At 43.3% G+C, this 10,875-nt stretch overlaps 1 long non-coding RNA gene and 1 pseudogene across 1 annotated transcript; one reads left to right on the top strand and one right to left on the bottom strand.

The window, feature by feature from the left end:
* Nucleotides 1–1,264: 1,264 nt before the first annotated feature.
* Nucleotides 1,265–2,546, top strand: LOC138167895 (peroxisomal membrane protein PEX14 pseudogene; annotated as a pseudogene).
* Nucleotides 2,547–9,180: 6,634 nt separating this feature from the next.
* On the bottom strand, nt 9,181–10,869 carry LOC138167896 (uncharacterized). The gene is made up of 2 exons (XR_011169987.1): nt 10,264–10,869; nt 9,181–10,154 (listed from the first exon to the last, which is right to left on the bottom strand). It is a non-coding gene; the product is annotated as an uncharacterized lncRNA (long non-coding RNA).
* Between the last annotated feature and the right edge of the window lie 6 nt (nt 10,870–10,875).

Here is a 10,875-nt window from a genome sequence, read left to right as displayed (position 1 = left end):
GGTGGTGGTCCTGGGATGTGTGGCCAGTGCACCAGAACTTGTGAGGGCTGTGGAGAGGGCACCCTCCTAATAGCTCTGACAGCTGTGAAAAGTCCAGCAATTTGGGACAAAGCTCTCTCCATTCTGGAAGCAGAGTTCCAGCATGGCAAAGAGCTCAAAAGTCAAATAATTGGCTGGCAAGATGAGCAAGCAGAGGAAACTCAATCAAACCATAGTTTCCCCTTTGGGGGACAAAAAGGATCAAAGCTTGGAATGGGAGGGAGACAACAAAGTCAGAACTCCTGCATCAAAAGCTTCCAAGAAAAATATGAACTGGTTATAGGCCATGGAGGAATTCAAGAAGGATTTTGAAAAGCAAGTAAGAGAAGTGGATGAAAAACTGGGAAGAGAAATGAGAATGATGCAAGAAAATCACAGAAAGTAAGTAAACAGCCTGCTAAACGAGACCCCCCAAAATACTGAAGAAAATATCACCTTAAAATATAGACTAACTCAAATGGCAAAAGATGCCCAAAAAGCCAATGAGGAGAAAAATGCCTTAAAAAGACGAATTTGCCAGATGGAAAAGAAAGTTCAAAAACTTACTGAAGAGAATAATTCCTTCAAAATTAGATTGGACCAAATGGAAGACTTTATGAGAAATCAGGATACTATAAAACAGATCCAAGCAAATTGAAAAATAGAAGGCAATGTGAAATATCTCACTGGGAAAAAAACACTTACCTGAAAAACAGATCGAGGAGATATAATTTGAAAATTATTGGACTACAGGAAAGCCATGATCAAAAAAGGAGCCTAGAAATCATCCTTTAAGAAATTCTCAAGGAAAATTGCCCTGATATTCTAGAATCAGAGGGGAAAATAGAAATTGAAAGAATTCACCAATCACCTATTGAAAAACATCCCAAAAATTAAACTCCTAGGAATATTATAGCCAAATTTCAAAGTTCCCAGGTCAAGGAACAAATACTGCAAGCAGTCAGGAAAAAACAATTTGAGTATTATGGAAGCACAATCAGGATAACACAAGACCTGGCAGCTTCTACATTAAGGGATCAAAGGGCTTGGAATATGATATTCCAGAAGTCAAAGGATTAAAACCAAGTATCACCTACCCAGCAAAACTGAATACAATGCTTCAGGGGAAAATATGGTCATTCAATGAAATAGAGGATTTACAAGCATTCTTGATGAAAAAAAAACAGAGCTGAACAGAAAATTTGACTTTCAAATGCAAGAAGCAAGAAAAGCATGAGAAGGGATTAGTCAGGCCTCAGAAAGATGGCATCCTCGGAGCAAGCAGAACCGACAAGCCAGCCCGGCTCTACCCCAGAATACGAAAATGTGGTGCCTTGGAAACCCCTTATTGCCACTGCAGTCAAGTTGCTACATAATTTCCGGGTCTGCCAAAGCCCACTTTCAACCAGAAGGCCATTTCTTAAGAAGAAAGGGCTGACATATGAAGAGATTGACTTGGCTTTCCAGCAGTCAGGCATGGCTGCCGATGAGTCTCAGTCCTTGAGCCCTCCCACCCCGATGGTGCCCCTTCAGCCCCCTCACCTCATGCCTCAGCCATACAACCCTACAGATTCTAGATGTTGAGACTTTGGGGCTCTGACTATCATCATGGCAGGGATTGCCTTTGGCTTCACCAGCTCTATAAGAAGTACCTGCTCCCTCTGCTCATGGGAGGCAAGGAGGACAGGAAGCAGCTTCAGAGAATCAAGGCTAATATCTCAGAGATGAGAGGCAGCATGATGCAGACAGTGACTCAGCTACAGGCGACTTTAGCATCTGTCCAAGAAATACTGATCCAGCAGCAACAGAAAATCCAGGATCTTACCCAGGACCTGGCTGTCTCCAAGGTCATTACATCCACCAACTGGATCCTGGAGTCATAGAATATCAATGAACTCAAGTCTGAGATTAATTCCTTAAAAGGACTCCTCCTAAACCAGAGACAGTTCCCTCCCTCACCTTCTGCCCCCAAGATCCCATCCTGACAGATCTCAGTGAAGTCTTCATCTCCTTCCAACCCCACCATAGCCAACCACAACAGCAGCAGCAACATCTCCCCCATCAGCAATGAGTAGGCCTCCTCTTCATGGGTGAAGGAGAACCACAGCCCTGAGGGCTCAAAGGTCAATTATCACCTTCTGGGCCCAGAAGAGGAGGGGGAAGTGGTGATTGATGTGAAGGTCCAGGTGAGGATGGAGGTGCAGGGGGAAGAGGAGAAGAGAGAGGACAAGGAAGAGGAAGAGGAGGAGGAGGAAGAGGAGGACGTGAGCCATGTGGATGAGAAAGATTGCCTGGGGGTCCAGACGGAGGACCAGAGAGGGGGCAAAGGGCAGATCAACAAGCAGGTGGAGAAGCTTTGGAGACCTGAGGGGGCCAGCAATGAGAATGAGATAGACTAGGACTATCCACTCTTCTGTCCTCCTCCCTCCCGCCTACCCCTCTGCCTGCCCACAACACAGCCCCTTCCTCTCTCTGAAGCACCTTTCATCAGGGATGGGGGGGGCTCTCCACAGGAGTACTTTCTCTTGCAGTTGACCACGTTTAGTGTTGGCTGCCCCTGGTGCTCCATGCAGTAAGGATGGTCATCCTCTCACCCCTCCACTAGCCCTGCCTCAGCTCACTGGAGCCCTCCAAGGGGGAAGCTGAGCATATCCCCAGGGACAGAGCTATATCCTTTCCCTGGGTCCAGCCTGGGGGCCTCTGCAGATCTTCCTCAATCCTGCTGGCTTTTCTGAGCCCTTCCACCTAGTCTCATTTCTGTCCCTCATTTTACTGCCTAAATATCCCAGTACCCCCATTGCCTACATTTCATTCTTAAAACCAGTCTGGCCTTAGAGATGTGCTTGGCACAGGTGTTAGGTCGAAAGGCTCTGGAGTTACCCACTGTCCTCCACATTTGTCTTTCCCCTTGGGGGCATCTTGCCTTTAATATTGGTCATGACAACAGGTAGCTTAATTACCTGACTCCTAACTCCTCAGGTGAGAAAGAACTGCTGTTGAAATCATTCTCCATCACTTCCCATCATCCCCCAGCCCAGGCCCATCTGCTTCCTCATGATTGTTTGGTGCAGGAAGCATCTGGCTGTCTGCCCCTGGTCTCTGAGGTGGGTATCTCCATCTTCCCTTTTCTTGTTGGATGATCAGGGGGTCAGAGTGGTCAGCAGAGTCCCAGGCCCTCTGGCTGTGGGACTGTTGCCCAATAAGAGCTGGGCTGGGCCCTGCTGAGCACAGAGGGCTTTCCCAAACTGAGCTGTCCTGCTCGGCCTCTCTTTCCTCTCCCCTCGACGACTCCCCTGTTGTCCTCCTGGAGAAATGAAATGACACGGGGTTTTTGATGCCTCGTTTTTGCCATATCATGTTCTCAACTGTCCGATGGTGACACATGATACCTCCTCCCCGCCAGCCACTGCCAGCCGAGCAATTCCTGGAACATCTGAGTCTGTCCTTGTCACAAAGAAAAGCCGCACTCATTTGTGTGATCATGTATAGATTCCAGAATATAAGATATGATTGTACATAATTGTAATAAATAGGAGGTACCACTATTTAAAAAAAAGCATGAGAAGGTAAACAGGAAAAAGAAATCATAAGAAACTTATTATAGTTGAACAATTTACATTCCTACATGGAAAAACAATAATTGTACTTCATAAGACTTTTCTCAATATTAGGATAGTAGAAGTATAGTATATATATTATATATATATGATAGTATATTATAATAATATATATTATATATGATAGTATACATATATTATATGTATACATACATATATATGTATAGGAGGGTGTATATGTGTATAAAAATATATGTGAGTGTGTGCATATGTATGCACATGTATACATAGACATAAGTTGAATAGTAAGGGATGATATCTAAAAAATAAAATTAAGATGTGAGAGAGGAATTTATTGGAGGAGAAAGGGAGAGATAGATTAGGGTAAATTATCTCTTATAAAAGAGGCAAGAGAAAACTGTTACAATGAAAGGGAAGAGCAAAAAGGTGAAAGGGAATGGGACAACCTCAGTCTCATTGAATTTGGCTTAAGGAGGGAATAACATACACACTCAATTGAGTATCTTACCCTACAGAAAAGTAGAGGGAAAGGGGATAAGAGGGAAGATGATAGAAAGGAGTGCAGATTAGGGGAGAGGGTAGTTAGAAGCAAACACTTTTGAAAAGGGACAGGGTCAAAGGAGAAAATAGAATAAGTGGGGACGGGATAGGATGGAGGGAAATATAGTCAGTCTATATCACTACTATGGAAATGTTTTGCATAACTACACATGTACAACTCTATTGAATTACTTATCTTCCCAGTGGGGTGGGTAAGAAGGGAAGAAGGGAACAAATCTGGAACTCAGGTGGCCAGGTGGCTCAGCGAGTAAGAGAACCAGCCCCAGAGTCAGGATAACCTGGGATCGAATCTGGGCTCAGATACCTAGTGCCACACCCAGAAATAACTGGCCATGTAACCTTGAGCAAGTTACTTAACCCCAATTGCTTTTAAAAAAATCTGGAACTCAAAGTTTTAAAAACAAATGTTTTTTAAAAATTGTTTTTTACATGCAACTGGAAAATAAGATATACAGGCACTGGGGTATAGAAATTCATCTTGCCCTACTAGAAAGTTGGGGGGGGAGCATTGGGGAGGATATAGGAGAGAACATATTGGGGGAAGGGGTACTCAGTAGGCTTACTATTTTGGGGTGGGGTAGGGAAAGACAGGGAGAAAAATTTATAGCTCAAAGTCTTGTGGAAATGAATGTTGAAAACTAAAAATAAATGAATAAATTGGAAAAAAAAAAAGAACAAGACACATGTTTATGGAAATGGCCAATGTTGGGAACCATTTTGTTTGACTTTGTATGTTTGTTATCATAGTGTGCTTTCCCCCTTTTTTTAGTTCAGGGAATGGATGGTGCCATGAGGAAAAGAGAAAATAAATGCTTGTTAATTTTTTCATTTACAAAACCCACACATACATATATATATATATATTACACACATATACATACATACATATATTCCCTACAATTATGCCTTACTTCCCTATGGTGCTCTGTGTATTTGTAGAAGAATTGCCTCAGTTGAAAGGTGGAATGTTTTATAGCTGCAATCTTTACTATTTCTTCTTAAGCTTTCTCTGTGAGCTAATTGTGTCTGTTAAAATCAACAATCATTTATTAGGCACCAAACACTGTGCTGAATGCTAGACATACAACGAGAAGGAAAAAAAGGCAAAAATTTACCCTGCCCTCAAGAAGCTTATGAGGGATGCACATAACTAAGCATGTATAAAATACACATAAAATGAATGGAAAGTAACTATAGAAAGAAAGGTACTAGCTGTTGAGGGGAAAAAAACAGGAAAGTCATGAAATCCTTCCTGCAGAGAATAATAACTGAGCCAAGTCAAGGAATTCTATGGAGTAGAGGTTAGAAGGGAGAACACTTCAGGCATGATGGCAGCCAGTACAAAAGCACAGAGATGGGAAATGGAGAATCAGGTAGAAGGAAGTAGGCCATTTGGGGTGGATGACAGAATGAGTGGAAGAGAGTAATGTTTAAGAGATCTAGAAATAAAGGGAGGTTCATGTTGTGGAGAGCTTTAAGTGTAAAACAGAGGCATTTATTTCTATTTGATTCTAGAGGTAAAGGGGAGCCAGTGAAATGGATTAAATAAGGGAGTAGCACAGTCAGACCCCAGTAGGTCTGACTTCATAGTACAGGAAAGAAATGATGAGTCGATTAAGGGTGGGGGCTTCCTGAGTAGATAGAAGGAGAGGTGAAAGTATGGAGGGAGAAATGACAAGATTTGGCAAATGATTGAATATATACAGGAAGGAGAGAGTAAGGAGTTGGGAATGATTTGGATTGTGAATGTGAGAACTGCAGACATGCTGATATCCTCAAAAGAAATAAAGTCATTTGGAACAGGAGCATTTGCAGGGGGGAACAATAATGAGTTCTGCCAGTATATGTTAAGCTCAAAATGCCTAGGGAACATAAAATTGGAAACATCCAATACTCAGTTAATAATGTGGAACTGGAGCTCAGGAAATTTGAGAGAGAGACAGACAGACAGACAGACAGAGAGACAGACAGACAGACAGACAGAGACAGAGAGAGAGAGACAGACAGAGAGAGACAGAGACAGAGACAGAGACAGAGAGACAGAGACAGAGAGACAGAGACAGAGAGAGACAGAGACAGAGAGAGAGACAGAGAGAGACAGAGAGACAGAGACAGAGAGACAGAGACAGAGAGACAGAGACAGAGAGAGACAGAGAGGTTAGGGAATCACAGACAGGATAGAAACCATGGAAGCTGATTAGATCACAAACTGAGAGATTGAAAAAAGAAAAAAAAAGGAAATTAGGAAAGAGCCTTGTCTTATCTTGTCACTTACCAATTCTGGTGGAACATGGAAGATGACCTAGCAAAGAAGGCTAAGAAGGGGTAGTCAGAGAGGTAGAAGGAAAACCAAGAGAGAATTTCATTTTTTTTTCTAAAGAGAAAACGATCAAACAGATGTCTACTTATCAAATGCAGCACAAAGGTCAAGAAGAATGTGAATTTTAAAAAGGTCATTCTATTGGGCATTTTCAAGATCATTGGTAACTTGCAAGAAAATCTTCCTTCCCAACCTTCAGCTGAGTGTAAAGTTCCTTATATATCACTTCTGTTGTTGTGGACATCGGACAAACAGGACAGCAAAGCCAATTATAATTTGATAGGAGTGTTTATTAACCAGCTGGTGACTGCCTTCCCAATAGGGAAGGCAGCACTGAGTCTTCTGAAAGGTATACTTTTATAGAGCTAGATGTTGCTAATCAATAAAATGTGGTTCCAAGGAAGGGGTACCATTTCTAGTAAAGTCTTGGGTACCTAACAAGAACAGACTTGTATCTGGGCTAACAAGAACAGACTTGTATCTGGGGTATGTTTCTAGCAACACAGGTGAAACGTTCCCTCACTATTATGGCCTCTTAGGTGGTTTCCAGGGACCCTTCTAGCAGGTTTAGGGGGCTTTGGTGTATAATTTCTGATGGGCACTTCACTGTCACCTTAAGTATGTCAGTCAGGCAGCTAACTTTTCTAGGGCTGGGGAACCTGCAGCCTTGACCACATGTAGCCTTCTAGGTCCTCAGGTGTAGCCTTTTGGATGAGTCCATTCTTTAGAGAACAAATCGTTTTATTAAGGGGATTTGTTTTGTGAAGTTTGGATTCAATCAAAGGGCTGCACTTGAAGATCTAGAGGGCCACATGTGGCCTGAGGTCACAGGTTCCCTGTTCCTGTGCTAAACATTCAAAGAAAGACAAAAGACAGAATCTGTCCTCAGAGAACTCACAATCTAATAGAGGAGAAAACATGCAATAAATTGTGGGAAAACAAGATAAATAGGCAATAGTTGACAGAGGGAAGGGACTTAAATTAAGAGGGATTGGAAAAGGCTTTCTGTAGATGGTGGGATTTTAGCTGGGACTTGAAAGAAGCCTGGAAGGCAAGGAAACAGCGATGAAAAGTGAGAACATCCCAGGCATTGGGGAAAACCAATGATAATGCCCAGAGTTGGTAAAAGGAGTGCTGTGGGACAGAAGCAGCCAGGAGGCCAGTGCCACTGGATGGAAGAGTCCTTGGTAGGGAGTAAGATGTAAAAAGATTGGAAAGTTGGGAGGGAGCTAAGTTCTGAAGGGCTTTAAATACCAAAAAAGCATATTTTATTTGTTCCTGGGAGCAACAGGAAGCCACTGAAGTTTCTTGTGATATGGAGACCTGAGTTCTAGGGAAGATCAATTTGAAAGTTGAATGAGAGATGGACTGGAGTGGGGAGATACTAGAGGCAGGTAGGCTAACGAGTAGATGAGTGCAACAGTCCAGTTGTGAGGTGATGAGGGTCTTCATCAGAATGGTTATAGTGTCAGAGAAGAGGAGACATAAATGAGAGCTATTATGAAGGTGACTGGTTGGCTGTTATCCTTCATTCTTGAAGAGGATCAAAATGACATCACTATGTTAGAGTCAAGTTACAGTGTGTCCTACTGTGACTGATCAGGCTGATAGAAGCTAAGAATGCTCCACCACAGCTTGGGCATAAAGAAAGAGTCCAAGGGAGCAATTGGAGTGGATTTTCTAAATCTGCACATCTCATATTTTTTTTTGAGCTATTTCAATTCTGCCTTTTTTCCATAGAGCAGAGCACCTTCTTTGATGAAGGCACGCCATGTTGAGCAGTCCTCTGCCATTGTCTCCTATGTCACACAATCAGTTCCAAAGTTTTTCAGAGAGATCTATAGAGTGCCTTGTATCACATCTTCTAACCAGTATTAAGTTAAAAATGAGAAGATTTGACCACAGATAGGAAGGGGTAGAGGGAGAAAGTGAGGAGTTGAAGGAGCTCCCTAGGTTGTGAGTCTGGGTGACTGGAATAATGGTGGTACACTTGCCAGTAATAGGGAAGTGAGGGAGAATGGAGTGTTTAGGGAGAAAGATCATGATCATTTTTGGACATGTTGAGTTTAAGGGTTATAAAGGTCATTCAATTGGAGAGTCCCTGGCTTTCCCATCCACTGTCCTAATGCAGTCATTGAACGGCATGCTGAGATCTCTTCCAGTTCCAAATAAAATAATAGCTCACATTAATAAAGCCCTGAAAGGTTTACAAAGCCCTTTGCAAGTTTTATTTCATTTGATCCTCACAACGGCCCTGGATCCTAACTATTATTATTACCCCAACTTTGCTGTTGAGGAAATTATGAGAGAGATTAATTGATTTACACAGGATCACAAAGAGAGTGAATGTTTGAGGTTGGATTGGAACTCGACCTTTCTTGACTCCCAGTCAAGCTCTACCCACTCTGTCACCTCACAACCACTGACCCTCTGAAGCCTGTTCTAATTAGCCCCACCCAGCTCCATTTATTCAATGTCCCTTCAATATATCTAACTTGATTTATATTGCATTCATTTGCCAGTTTTTGTTGCTATTTTATAAACATTCCAATCATTTTCACATTAGTGTATCCTACCTTTTAGGCTTTATCATAAGCCCTACTCCTACCAAGGAGTTTACAACACAGTTTACCACTGGGTCTTGAGAGAGAGAGAGAGAGAGAGAGAGAGAGAGGCATTACACAAAACACTCAAGAAACAAACTTGTAGAATTTCCAATGCAATTTATTGCAGACAACACAAGAAAATGGAGAGTTTGAGAACTCTAGGAAAGGCAACCAACCAGCTTACACTTTATACAAAAAGGAAAACAAAAAAAACCAAGACAGAATTTGTTGTTATAACATGGAGACACACTACCAATGAGTGCTAGACTGAAATGACTCTCTTTCTACTTGGCTTGTGGAAAAACTTTGAAATGTAGAGTGGGCAAAGATGATGGGTGGAGTTTTTAGGCTGCAGCCTCATGATTGACCAAGGGAAGTGTTCTTTCACACCCAGAACTGGCTTCACCATTGGAGACACAGGAAGAGGGCAAGCCAGATGATAAAGGCTGAGATAGAGAAGAGCTAGCAGGATCATCAGTGACCCTCCCAACACACCCACAGAGAAGAGGTGCCCACTGGTTGGATAACTAACAAAAAGCTCTAGGAATCAAGGTCAGAGAAAGGAATTAGAGGGGTTTAGGAAAAGACAAACTCAAGACAAGTTGGAGTCTTTGACTTCAAGATTTGGCTGACGATGAACACAGATGATGAGCTATTTGGTGGATCTAAAAGGGAGTGGCTAGCAGGGTAGGGAGCTCTGGTTTTAATTGGTGACTGTAGTATAACTGGTAGATATAAATTTTGAACTAGAGCTGCTACTGGAGCCCTTGACACCCCCAGAGCCACCACTGCTGCTTCCTCCTCCTCCAGAGCTGGAGCCTCTGCCTCCTCCAGAGCCATAGCCTCCTCCTCCAGAGCTGGAGCCTCTGCCTCCTCCAGAGCCATAACTGCCTCCTCCAGAGCCAGAGCCCCGGCCTCCTCCAGAGCCATAGCTGCCTCCTCCAGAGCCAGAGCCCCGGCCTCCTCCAGAGCTGTAGCCACCGCCTCCACCTCCACCTCCAGAGCCGTAGCTGCCACCACCTCCGAACCTTCCTCCTCCTCCAGACACAGAGACATGGCTGGTGCTCACAGCTGTGGGAGATATTTCTGCTGTTAGGCTGGGCACCACCCAGCACTGGATGAAGTTCCCCCCATCCCAAGAAGGCACTCCAGAGCCCAAAGATCGATTCTTGATACTTACACACACTCACGTTCGGAACACACTCTCCAGATACCCTAAAAGGAGGATACAAAGATGGTTCCTATGACTCACCTCAACCACCCCATTCTCCATCCCATACTTGACACCACTGACCCTTCCTGTAAGCTGCTCCCTTCCCCATCACTCAACCTAAATCTGTCTCTCATGACCTTGCAAATCATGGAACAATTCCCAGATATCATTATAACAGTTTGAATTTCCAGTATCCCTTGGCACCAAAAGCTCTTCTTTCAATAAGTCTGTGAAACAGATCCCTAATACTTTAAGACAACTGGATTTGGGGCATATTACAAAGAAAGGAGGAGAGTGGGATGAGTTTGGAGTCAAAGAACCTCACTTCCAATACTTTTGGAAATACTAACAATTCCAATACCAAAATCAGTGCTTCTATGGCCTGGATGCATGTACTTGCTCTGCAGCTGACTAGCTGTGGGAGCTTGGGGAAGACACTTAATGCCTTTAGCCCCCAGGGGCCTCATCCACAAAACCACAAGGAGATACTCCATGATCTCTGAGTTCCCTTTCATCTCTAGAACCTGGGTCATTCTAACCAGGGCTATAGAAGGACTAGTCCTTCTCTAGGGAGCGCTA

Source organism: Petaurus breviceps, unplaced genomic scaffold (assembly GCF_028583685.1).
Source record: "Petaurus breviceps papuanus isolate PSGF00001 unplaced genomic scaffold, PetGlider_PUasm1.0 324871, whole genome shotgun sequence".
NCBI classification, from domain to species: Eukaryota; Metazoa; Chordata; class Mammalia; order Diprotodontia; family Petauridae; genus Petaurus; species Petaurus breviceps.
This window is presented reverse-complemented; position numbering and strand designations above follow the sequence as displayed.